The sequence below is a fragment of the Cervus canadensis genome, chromosome 15, assembly GCF_019320065.1.
Source record: "Cervus canadensis isolate Bull #8, Minnesota chromosome 15, ASM1932006v1, whole genome shotgun sequence".
Lineage (NCBI taxonomy): Eukaryota > Metazoa > Chordata > Mammalia > Artiodactyla > Cervidae > Cervus > Cervus canadensis.
Genome location: NC_057400.1, coordinates 7783468 through 7796914, shown reverse-complemented (window position 1 = coordinate 7796914; position 13447 = coordinate 7783468). Strand labels below are relative to the sequence as shown.

Sequence of the window (13447 nt, the reverse complement as noted above, 5' to 3'; positions counted from 1 at the left end):
TCACTAAAGCAGAAATAGATGTTTTTCTGGAACTCTCTTGCTTTTTCGATGATCCAGCAGATGTTGGCAATTTGATCCCTGGTTCCTCTGCCTTTTCTAAAACCAGCTTGAACATCTGGAAGTTCACGGTTCATGAATTGCTGAAGCCTAGCTTGGAGAATTTTGAGAATTACTTTGCTAGCGTGTGAGAAGAGTGCAATTATGCGGTAGTTTGAGCATTCTTTGGCATTGCCTTTCTTTGGGATTGGAATGAAAACTGACCTTTTCCAGTCCTGTGGCCACTGCTGAGTTTTCCAAATTTGCAGGCATATTAAGTGCAACACTTTCACAGCACATGCAAATTAGTATTTGGGATGGGCTAGTATTTGGGTTGCGTGTTCCCCAACTGGACAAGAAGGGCAAAGGAAAACTAAAGAGACTCCTAATCTACTGAGTCTGCTCTTTGGACCCAACACCAAGCTGGCTGAGCCCTCGCTGACTCGTCTGGAAGTCGCTGACCCACCACTGAGGGACATGGGCCAAATTACGCTACACACAAGAAGAGTGGGATGGGAGACAGCAGGTCACCTGGTCAAGGGCAGGCACCTACAGCTTCAAAACTCCTTCAAAACTCCTCCTGAAAGGAATAATCCCCATGGGAGGCACAACTCACCAAGGCATAGGCCCTCCAGTCCCTGTTGTAGCTGAGCAAGGTGGTCATATCCTCCTTGTTCAGTTCAAAGTCAAAGATCTGGAAGTTCTCAGCAATGCATTCAAGTGTCACCAATTTGGGGATCACAATCAAGTTCTTCTGCATGGGGAATCAGATCAGCACCTGGGCAGTGGCTTTGATCCTGGGATCCTCCAGTATGGAAGGGTCTTCAGGCTTGGCCCAAGAGCCTGTCAGGAGAGCCGAGGGGACTACAGGCAGTCACCATGATGCTTTTGGAGTTGCAATACTGGATTAACTTCTCCTGAGTGAGGTATGGGTGGCACTTGATCTGGTTAACCACCGACTTGTATTTTAAGCCAGGTTTGTTTAAGATCTTCTCCACTTGGAGATGGTTAAAGTTGGAGGCTCCAATAGCTTTCACCAGCCCTTTGTCCACCAGCTCTTCCATGGCTGTCCAGGTATCCACGAAATCTTTCTCACTGGGAATCACATTGTGGTCCTTATCCAATGAGAAGAGTCTTTCCCAGGCTTGAAGCCTGTGGGCCAGTGGATGAGGTAGAGGTCCAGATAGTCCAGCTTCAGCTTCTGGCAGGCACCTTTCACCAGGTCCTTGTTGTGAAATATGCACCACAGCTTGCTGACAATGAAAAAGTCCTCCTGCTTCATGACCTTCTCCTGGAGCTTTGCCTGGAGGGCCAACCTCACCTTTTTCTCATTCTGGTACACGTGGGCACAGTCAATGTGATGGTACCCAAGGTCAATCTCCACCTTCACAGCCTCCATCACTTTGCCTGGAGGGGACTTCCAGGTGCCCAGCCCCAAGATGGGCATCTTTGTGCCAGTGTAGAGCACGATGTGGTTGGCCATGACTGCTGAGATCCACTGACTGGGATCAGAGGACCATCGTACATATTTTTTAATAATTTTATTTATTTTGCTGTTGTTGTTTAGGTGCTCAGTCATGTTTGACTCTTTGCGACCCCATGGGCTGCAACACACCAGGCTTCCATGTCCTTCACCATCTCCAGAGCTTGCTCAAACTCATGTCCATTGAATCGGTGATGCCATCCAATCATCCTGTCCTCTGTCATCCCCTTCTCCTCCCGCCTTCAATCTTTCCCAGCATCAGGGTCTTTTCTAATGAGTCAGTTCTTCGAATCAGGTGGCCAAAGTATTGGAGCTTCAGCTTCAAGATCAGTCCTTCCAATGAGTATTCAGGGTTGATTTCCTTTAGGATGGACTGGTTGGATCTGCTTGCTCATTTTGGCTGCTCTGGATCTTGGAAGCTGTGCAGGCTTTTCTCTGGTTGCAGTGAGAGGGGGCTCCTCTCTAGTTGCGATGCACAGGCTTCTCACTGTGCTGGCTTCTCTTGTTGCAGAGCGCAGGCTCTAGAATGCAGGCCGAATAGCTGTGGTGCAGGGGCTTAGTTGCTCTGTAGCACGTGGGATCTTCCTGCTACAGGGATCAAACCCATGTTCCGGCACTGGCAGGTGGGTTCTTTACTAGTGACCCACCAGGGAAGCCCCTTTCTTACGTATTTTTAAAGACTTTATTTTTAGAGCAGTTTTAGGTTCCCAGTAAAACCGAGAGAAAGGTCCAGAGGTTTCTCGTGTGCCCCTGCCCCACATGTACACAGCTTCCCCCATTAGCAACATCCTCCACCAGAATCGTGTGCTTCTTACCGATGATGAACCTACACTGACACATCATGATCATCCAAAGTCCATGGTTTACATGAAGATGCAGTCTTCGTATTGTACATCTTATGAGTTTGGACAAACAGATAAGGCCTGTTATCCACCATCAGAGTAAAGACAGAGTATTTTCACTGCCCTAAAATTTCTCTGTGCTCAGCCTCTGTTTTTCTTATGTTTAAAGATAGAAATAAAACAAGAGCTAGGAAGATCAAGTGACTTGCCTGGGGGTTACACAACTGGAAAGTGACAAATCCTACCTTGAATTCATTTCTTCTGACTCCATATCCAGTTTTGTTTTGTTTTTTTTCATCAAGCCATGTGGATAGGGGAGCCGGAGACAGGGCAGGCAGGAAGAAGAGAGAGGGCTGCTGTCGAGGGGAAAAGGGAAGAAATTTCCAGAAAAGAGGCAAAGAAAATCAAGAGGGGCTGAGGATGAAGTAATAAGAGGGGACGCAAATAATTATCTTAAAAAATGGTTAAAAATATTTTTAAAGTGACATTTGTTAACGCAGTTCCTTGCAATCTTTTATATAATTATGAAACATTGGAGCCGTCCTAGTGTGGTCATCCAGGGAGATTTAGTCGATGATTGAAGACCCACTGGAGGGAGATCACAATAGTACAAGATCACAAGATCACAATGGTCATCACAGAAATGACAGAGCAGCCTGATGAAGGGCTGAGGTGAGGCCTGCTCTGGGTTTCCCAGGTGGCACTAGTGGTAAAGAACCTGCTGGCCAATGCAGGAGACAATGATAGACACAGATTCAGTCCCAGAGTTGGGAAGACCCCCTGGAGGAGGCCAGAGCAACTCACTCCAGTATTCCTGCCTAGAGAATCCTGTGGACAAAGGATCCTGGCGGGCTACAGTCCATGGGGTTACAAAGAGTCAGACACAACTGAAGTGACTTAGCACACACGCACATGGTCAGCTTTGGGGCCAGGGGGTGAACAGAATACAAAACGGTATGTAATGAATTAAAACTCTATTAAAGACGTGCATGTGAACAAGAGCAGATAAGATGGGGGTAATGACAGAAGTTGTTTTTAGAGTGATGATCTTAGATAGGTATGGTCTTTGCTCCACCAGTTTCCTTTCCTGCTATGATAAGGCATCTTTACATACCCTCAAGCCCTGTGAGGTCTGGTCCAGGAACTGTAACCACCTCCCCTAGCCCAGGATCATCTCTCTGCAGTGTTTTCAGAGCCCAGACCAAGGATTGGGATGAGGGGCAGGGGAAAACCCTCCCATCTCTGAGGTCATCTTTGTCATGGGGGAAGCAAACATCTGACCTAGCTGGGCTGTCAGAGAACAGATCTGGATAGCGAGGAGATGTCCTCCATGAATGGACCACCTCCCTCCCAACTCCCAGGTGATGACGGCTCCCTTCACTGAGAGAGGAGTAAGAAAATCCAATCACTGGAAGATAAATCCTGAAATGATGGGGGCAGGCTAACCCCAGGCCAATTGTCCTGGAAAGGAAAGCTGACAGGAGAGCACGGCAAGATTCTTCTAGAAGTATCCTGATATTTGTATGTCCTTATAGCACTTGTACTAATGTTCACTTAATGTTTATATCAACTCCCTTTTAAACATGTTTTGGTTAACCACAATGAGGTACCATCTCACGCCGGTCAGAATGGCTGCTATCAAAAAGTCTACAAACAATAAATACTGAAGAGGGTGTGGAGGAAAGGGAACCCTCTTACATTGTTGGTGGGAATGCAATCTGGCACAGCCACTATGGAGAACAGTGTGGAGATCCCTTAAAAAACCGGAAATAGAACTGCCATACGACCCAGCAATCCCACTGCTGGGCATACACACCGAGGAAATCAGAACTGAAAGAGACACGTGCACCCCAATGTTCATCGCAGTACTGTTTATAATAGCCAGGACATGAAAGCAACCTAGACGTCCATGGGCAGACAGATGGATAAGAAAGTTGTGGTACATATACACAATGGAATATTACTCAGCCATTAAAAAGAATGCATTTGAATCAGTTCTAATGAGATGGATGAAACTGGAGCCCATTATACAGAGTGAAGTAAGTCAGAAAGAAAAACACCAGTGCAGTATACTAACGTATATATATGGAATTTAGAAAGATGGTAACAATGACCCAATATGCGAGATAGCAAAAGAGACACAGATGTGTAGGACAGTCTTTTGGACTCTGTGGGAGAAGGCGAGGGTGGGATGATTTGAAAGAATATCATTGAACATGTATATGATCACATGTGAAACAGGTCGCCAGTCCAGGTTCGATGCATGAGACAGGGTGCTCAGGGCTGGTGCACTGGGATGACCCAGAGGAATAGGATGGGGAGGGAGGTGGGAGGGGGGTTCAGGATGGGGAACACATGTACACCCATGGCGGATTCATGTCAGTGTATGGCAAAAACAACTACAATATTGTAAAGTGATTATCTTCCAATTCAAATAAATTAATTGATTAAAAAATAAATAAATAAAATTGTTTTGGTTGTACTGGGTATCCATTGCCATGCCCAGGCTTTCTCTAGTTGCGACAAGTGAGGACTCCTCTCTTGATGCAGTGCACAGGCTTCTCATTGCGGTGGCTTCTCTTCTTGCAGAGCACAGGCTCTAGGGCACACGGGCTTTTGTAGTTGTATCACATGGGGTCTAGAGCATGGGCTCAGTAGTTGAGGCACATAGGCTTAGTTGCCCCAGAACATGAGAAATCTTCCCAGACCAGGGAAGATTAACCACTGGACAACCAGGGAAGTCCTCAACTCCTTTTTAATTAAATACTTTCACCTGTTCAAAAATACTTACCCTAAATGGAAAACCATAAAACTGTTACTAATAAATGAAAAAAAAATTCTCCCATAATCTTCTCACTTACCTCCAGAGGCTTGGGCACCATGCTTTGGGAATGCTCATGAACTGAGAAGTACAGGGGGGCACTTTGGAATTCAGCAGACTGGGGTTCACCATCAAGGAGCAGATGTTGACTTCATCAGCCTCAGTTTCCACACCAGTAACAGAACACCTTCTTCTAAAGAGTCAGTGAAGCCACAAGAAAGTTCATGGCTCCAAATGGTAGCCATACTGGACCTTCTCAGCAAGAAGTCAAAATAAGACAAAGTTCCTTTCCATTCCTGAACCCAGAGCTCTTTGTATACAGAGAAAAGACAAGATGAGTTAGTGGGGGTGGAGGCTCGTGATTCCCAGTCCAGGTCTAATGGGCCATCAGCATTTCTCTTGGACAATGATAAAGGAGGAAGACTCGAAGCTCAGTATGAGGCATGACATCTCAGCCATTACCACCCCACAGGGAACAAACTTTATGTGCTTCAGCAGCCATCCTCCTGTCTCTTCCCCTCAAGCCTTCTTCAAGCCCACTGGAAGCTTCTTACTGTCATGATCTAATCCTCTGGTTATCTCTGCTTTCTCTGATGTAATTTCCAAAACGTGCCCAGTTTTTCTGCTGTCTGCTCTCTTTCCATCCTGGGCAAGGACCCTTTGGAAGGCTTCTACCTGGCTGTCCTCGGCCACCCCCAGATCAGTCCATGTCTACCGCCCCCCCTTTCAGAGTGGTGAAGACTCTGCCTCACTCACCCAGTGCTAGGGAGGGTTTCCTCACCTCCACTCTTGACGCATGGAAATGGTTCCTATTAAGGTCCCAGGACTTGTAAGTAAACCCAACTCACGCACACATCTGGACCCTCAAGTCTCTGGGCAGTGCACCAGCTTTCACATCTCAAGGCACACGGAGGTCAAAGGGCAAGCTGTTTTCACCTGGAGGTGACCTGCCCCCTCCTCCAAGGTTAGAGGAAGCCACCATTTCTGCCACCAGAGCCTCCCAGTACCTGGGGCTCAGGTGGGAAGCTCTACTCCGGAGCATCCCAGATGCTCACCTGCAAAGTGCTTCTCTCCCAGAGGGCGGGGCCCTGCACTCCCTACCTTTCTCCAGGAGGCAGAGCCAGGCTTACATGTTTAGGGACAGTCCTTAACATACTACTTATTTTTTTGTATATGGACTAGAGGATTAATAAATTATAGACATTATAAAGCACATGCAAAAGTTATATGTTAAAGAGGAAGATGTGCTCAATCGCGTCTAGCACTTTGCACCCCTGGGAACTGTAACCTAACAGGTTCCTCTGTCCATGGGATTCTCCAGGCAAGAATACTGGAGTGGGTAGCCATTCCCTTCTCCAGGGGATCTTCCTGACCCAGAGATTGAACCTAGGTCTTCCACATTGCAGGCAGATTCTTTACCATCTGATCCACCAGTGAAGCCCTGATAAAGCATAAAAAGGCTTTATTTTCTCCATCCTTGTCTTCAGTCAGATTCTGTCCCTGCAGGACATCTCAAGCAGATGTCCAGTCCTATTAAAAGCTTTAGTCTCCTATCCACTTAGTGACTATTTCCACTGCCCTTGGCCAGCCCAGGCTAAGCCTCTGGGTTCTGCAGAAAAATGAGCACAGGGGCTCTGCATTTCACGCCCCTGCCTCTCTCCAGTAAGGCCTTCTCGCCCTCAGAGACTGGCCTCCAGAGGCGGGTGAAGGAGAGGAGTGACCATCACTTGCTGACCGGGTGCTGTCCTGCCCTCTCCCAGGTCATCTGTGTGACCAGGCTTCTATCACATCTCAGGCACTCTGCTCTGCGCTGGGGCCATCGCTGGGCAGTAGGAAGAGGAGGTGACCCAGACAGATCGCCGCACATGCTGGCTCTTCACCAGCTCCTGGAACGTAGGAATATCTTCAAGCAGGGAGGCTAAGCCACGTTGTAGGGAGGCAGGCATCCACTATCAAGGTCATTTCCTGCCACTCCACACACTGTGCCCACACCCACCCTCTGCCCCATTCTTGGACCATCTGGAGGCTGCAGGCAGCTCTGTGAATACAGGCTCATCGCATACTGCCTCCCAAGATTCCTTTTGAGCAAAAACATATCATCACAGGAACCCACACTGCAGGACCAGTGACCCACAACACCACCCATCAAGCCACACATGAAAGATTAGACTAAAAAGCTGAACGCTCTCTCCTGGATTAAAAGATTCAATATCATCACAATGCCCATACCAAAAATCCCAATGACACTTCTAACAGGGAAAAAAAATACCCTAAAATTCATAATCTCAGGGGATACCCAAAAGTCAAAACAATCCAGAAAAAAGAACAAAGTTGGAGACCTCACGCTTCCTATACTACGAATCAACAGTAATCAAAATGGTATGGTCCTGTCATAAGGAGAGACATGTAGACCAATGGAACAAAATAAACAGCCCAGAGATAAACTCTTGCATATATGGACAAATCATCTTCAACAAGGGTGTCAAAACCACACAATGGGGAAAGGAGAGTCTCTTCAATAGAAGGTGTTGAGAAAACTGAATATGAAAAAGAATGAAGTTAGACCCTTCAGTTCAGTTCAGTTCAGTCGATCAGTCGTGTCAAACTCTTTGTGACCCCATGAATCGCAGCACACCAGGCCTCCCTGTCCATCACCAACTTCCAGAGTTTACTCAAACTCATGTCCATCGAGTCGGTGATGCCATCCAGCCATCTTATCCTCTGTTGTCCTCTTCTCCTCCTGCCTCCAATCCCTCCCAGCATCAGGGTCTTTTCAAATGAGTCAGCTCTTCACATCAGGTAGCCAAAGTATTGGAGTTTCAGCTTCAGAATCAGTCCTTCCAATGAATACCCAGGACTGATCTCATTTAGGATGGACTAGTTGGATCTCCTTGCAGTCCAAGGGACTCTCAAGAGTTTTCTCCAATACCACGGTCCAAAAGCATCAATTCTTCTGTGCTCAGCTTTCTTTATAGTCCAAATCTCACATCCATACATGACCACTGGAAAAACCATAGCCTTGACTAGACCAACCTTTGTTGACAATGTAATGTCTCTGCTCTTTAACATGCTATCTAGGTTGGTCATAACTTTCCTTCCAAGGAGTAAGCGTCTTTTAATTTCATGGCTGCAGTCACCATCTGCAGTGATTTTGGAGCCCAAAAAAATAAAGTCTGACACTGTTTCCACTGTTTCCCCATCATTTGCCATGAAGTGATGGGACCAGATGCCATGATCTTAGTTTTCTGAATGTTGAGCTTTAAGCCAACTTTTTCACTCTCCTCTTTCACTTTCATCAAGTAACTAAAAAGCCTCGTGATGAAAGTTAGACCCTTACCTTGCGCCATATATTGATAGAAAAATTAATTCAAAATAGATTAAACATCTAACTTTAAGACCTAAAACTGCAAAATTCTTAAAAGAAAAACACAGGGGAAATTTCTAGATTAGATTTGGCAGTGATTTCTTGGATTTGGCAACAAAAGCACAGGCAAAAAATATATATATATATACACAAGTGAGATCACATCAAAGTTAAAAATTTCTAACAGTAAAGGCAACGGTTGACAAAAAGAAAAAGCAACCAGCTTGGGATAAAATATTTGCAAACCATGTATCTGATAAGGGGCTAATACGAAAATTATATAAAGAACTCATAAAACTTAATAGCAAAAACACCCCAAACAACCTGATTTTAAAATGGGCAGGACTTCCCTGGTGGTATAGGGGACAAGAATCTACCTGTCCATGCAGGGGACACAGGTTTGATCTCTGATCCTGGAAGATTCCACAACTAACTGTGCGCCACAACTACCAACCCTGCCCTCTAATGCCTGAAAGTCACAGTTACTGAAGCTCATGCAGCGATAGCCCTCTCTGCACAGCAAGAGAAACCAGCGCAGTGAGAAGCCCACACCCCGCAACAGAGGAGCCCCTACTGGCCACAACTAGAGAAAGCCCGGGCACAGCAACAAAGACCCACTGGAATACTCATTTTATCAGAATACAGCTGATGATGTACAGTGCTGTGTTCGTTTCAGGGGAACCCGAAGTGACTCAGTGATACACGTATGTATAATTCATTCATTAAGACTCTTTTCTCATGTAGGTTACCCCAGAATACTGAGGAGAGTTCCTTGGTCCTTGTTGGTTATCTGTCTTTTATATGGTAGTGTGCATGTGTGTTCATCCCAAGCTCCTGATTTATCCCTTCCCTCCCACATTTTGTGTGACTTTATTTAAAATGGAAGAATAGTGGAGGGAGGCAGGAGGCCAAGGAGATCTACAGTGGAGGAAACTGAGGCTCTGAGGGGTGAAGCAGCTCCATACCCGGGGCTCTCCCCATTGCCACCAGCCCCATCCCCACCTCCGCAGACCCTCTGGATACCTCAGATTCGGGTGGAGGCGAACACAGGAGGATGCTGCTTCCAGGCTGCTCTGCCCTCCCAGCAACAGTGTTGGCAATTTCCCCTCTTCCAAGAAGCTTTATTTTCTTAAAAGATCTGAACTTTCTTTCTTTCTTTCTTTGTTTTTTGGCTGTGCAGGCTCTTTGTTCCTATGCACGCTTTTTCGCTAGTTGCGGCAAACTGGGGCTACTCTCTAGTTGCAATATGTGAGCTTCTCATTGCGGAGATGCCTCTCATTGCAGAGCACAGGCGCTAGGATGTGTGGGCTTCAGTAGAAGTGGTGAATGGGCTCAGTGGTTTTGGCTCCTGGGCTCTGGAGCACTGGCTCAGCAGTTTGGTACACAGGCTTAGTTGCCCAGCCGCATGTGGGATCTTCCTGAACCAGGGATTGAACCCATGTCTCCTTCAATGGCAGGCAGATTCTTTACCAGGGAAGCCCCTGAACTTTACTTCTATAAAGATCATTACACATGGAAATTTTGAAAGTAAAATGACAGCATAAGAAAATAAAAGTCAAAATGGGTTGAAAAAAAAATTATTTACAAAGTTTTCCACTTTACTATGCCAAGAAGATGACTTCTCTAATTAGCCTCCAAGTAGGGAACTATCAAAGATAATTGCTGTCCTAATTCTATAATCACATGGCAGGGGAAAAAGGGAAAAGGGAAGAATTTATAACATATGATGATGCATTTGAAAAGGAAGTGGGTGTGTGAGCATATATACTTGTATATGCATAGAATATTTCTAGAAGAATGCACAAGAAACTGGTGACATTCATTGCCTCTGGGAAAGCGGTGAACAGGCTGGTGGAAGGAGCAGAAAGACTGGTAAAAAAAAAAAAAAGGGCTGACTTTTCATTATAAACATTTTGTAGTGTTTGGTTTTTCTGTCATGTGTATTATTACTTTTTTCCTTTGAAGGAGATTTTGGTTTAGTTTGTTCTATTTTGGCTGGGAAGGCAAATATTATCAACAAAAGAAATGGCAATGACACTTAATCAGTCTCACGTCATATCAGCAGGTTTACTGGGAGATTAAATGCAAACGAGGGGTGGCCCTAGACTTGGTTACTTAATGGCACAACTATATGACCAAAGACCAGGTTCTTTCTATCCTACTCCACTCTTTAAGCGTGTAGACTTAGTTCTCAGGCTTCCTGTTCTTAAGAGCCAAGCATATGATAAAAGAAAACAATTCCCTAACGTAGAAAAGATGCCATCTCTTCCCTTCATTAAAGTCCCTCCGCAGATGTACCCATATATCTCACTGGCCAAATTATGTCACATGTCCACACCCAAACTAGCCACTAGTTTGGCTTGGTTTTTGATATATTGAATATATTTTGTATATAGGTGATACATATTCTTCATGTGAAACTATCTAAGCTCCTTCACCCAGAGTCCTAGTGGTCATACAAAATTCAGAGCATTCAAGGGTTTGAGGGCTCTACAACAGGAAATCACTTTGATCAAAGGATATTCATAAGATGTCTCATTTCATCAAATGTACTGCTGACCAGCTTGTTAGTGTCCCCCATCAACTTCTTTACATGTGAATTCTTCATCAACTCCTCTCCACTCTTTGATTGAAGGCCTCTCCTTCAACTTGTATAGCTTTTGGCCAACGCACTGGGGGCCCCCATTAACAAAGTGTTCCACGTCACTAGTAAGGAAAAGGGGCCACCTCAGACATCTTAGACTTGTGCTTCCCTCGTGCCTCAGTGAAAAAGAATCTGCCGGCCAATGCTGGAGACACAGGCTCAATCCCTGGTCTGGGAAGATCCCACATGCCTCGGAAGGACTAAGCTCATGTGCCACAATGGCTAAGCCTGTGTTCCAGAGGCCAGGAGCTGAGGCTGCTGATCCCACATGCCACAGCTGCTGACGCCTGTGCACCCTAGGGCCCGTGCTCTGCAACCAGAGAAGCCACGGCAACGGGAAGCCTGCCCGCTGCAACTAGAGAGTAGCCCCGCTCTCTGCAACGCAAGTCCAAGCAGCAGTGAAGACCCAGCACAGCCAAAAACAAATACGTAAAACATCTTAGACTCAGCTAGCCCTTGTGAAAACAATCATTCTTATAACAAATGTTCTTCAGCCCAGAAACAAAAGTCATAGATAACCATTTTTATATGTACATACATGTATGTATCTATTATATATATAATATATAGATATATTTTGCTGCACTACCGTACTTGTAGGATCTCTACTCCCCCCAATCAAGGACTGAACCCAGGACAGCAGTGAAAGCCCAGAAACCGAACCACTAGGCCACCAGGGAACTCCCCCTAAATATGTATTTTTAAAAGGATTCAAAATGTTACTTGTAAAGAAGACATTAATAATTTATAACAAATTAGTATATCTCTTAATAAGCAAAGACACAGGCAGTAGTTTTATCAAGCAGGTTGTGATAAATCAGTGAGATGCTGGCAGCTACACATGGAAATGCCAAGGCTGCAGATGATAGATGCAGGAGATGACTCAACTAGCACAAGGCCACTGCCATTGACAGCATGATTTCCCAACATGGTGAGCAACTCTTGGTAACCTTTCAACAAAACACAATGCAGTCATTCCCTGACTTATACCATAGTTACATTCCTAGGAAAGTCAGGTTATGTTAAAAACACGCCCAGACCAGGGAGCGGGGATGAAATGGGAGCTCGGGATTGACATCTATCCACCACTGTGTATAAAACAGGTAACTAATGAGAACCTACCTGCAGCACAGGGAATCCTGCTCAGTGCTCTGCGGCGACCTAAATGGGGAGGAAATCCCAAAAGAGGGGCTACGTGCATATGGACCACTGGTTCACTTTGGTGTACAGCAGAAACCACAGGACATCGTAAAGTAACGATACCCCAACAAAAATTAATTTAAAAAACACATGGAGAGATATCTAGAGTATATATATGTCAAATGGATGAAGTTCCAGTCTTAGAAATGCATTTTTCACCTGCATCAATGTCTCATAGGATATCAAAACATCGCATGGAATACAGGGCCCTTTTCTCAAGGACTGTCCCATACACTGTAAGACATCTGGCATTCCTAGACTCCTCTCATTCAGTACCTACTGCAGGGCCCTCCTCCCCAACATAAAAGTCCCCACGAATTTCAAGAACATACTTCAGTTCAGTCGCTCAGTCGTGTCCGACTGTTTGTGACCCCATGAATCGCAGCACACCAGGCCTCCCTGTCCATCACCAACTTCCAGAGTCTACTCAAACTCATGTCCATCGAGTCGGTGATGCCATCCAGCCATCTCATCCTCTGTCGTCCCCTTCTCCTCCTGCCCCCAATCCCTCCCAGCATCAGGGTCTTTTCCAATGAGTCAACTCTTCGCATGAGGTGGCCAAAGTATTGGAGTTTCAGCTTCAGCATACTTAGGGAATGGTATTGCCTCCTTGGCTTAGACCAACCAGTTCTCCTGGTCCGTGTGACTTCAGAGCTGGATGATACAAGAGCAAAATTAGGGTTCTGTAAGAAACACAAACACCAGGGCATCCCTGGTGTCTCAGTGGTAAAGAATCTGCCTGGAAATGCAGGAGATGTAGGTTCAATCCCTGGGTCCGGGAGACTCCCTGGAGAAGGAATGGTAACCCACTCCAGTATTCTTGCCTCAGAAATCCTATGGACAGAGGAGCCTGGCAGACTACAGTCCATGGGGTTTCAAAAGAGTGGGACACAACTTAGCGACTAAACAACAGAAAACACAGAGGTTGAACAGGTAACGTGCAGTTTGCTAATCACAGGTAACATTTGGACGTAGTTGCTTCAGCATTGAACATATATATGTACTTTTTTTAGTGCAAATAAGAATATCTGACTTACTGAATGGGCAGAACTCAGTG

The 13447-nt window shown here is 45.7% G+C and overlaps 1 pseudogene; it reads right to left on the bottom strand.

The window, feature by feature from the left end:
* Positions 1–604: 604 nt before the first annotated feature.
* Positions 605–1519, bottom strand: LOC122453838 (annotated as a pseudogene).
* Between the last annotated feature and the right edge of the window lie 11928 nt (positions 1520–13447).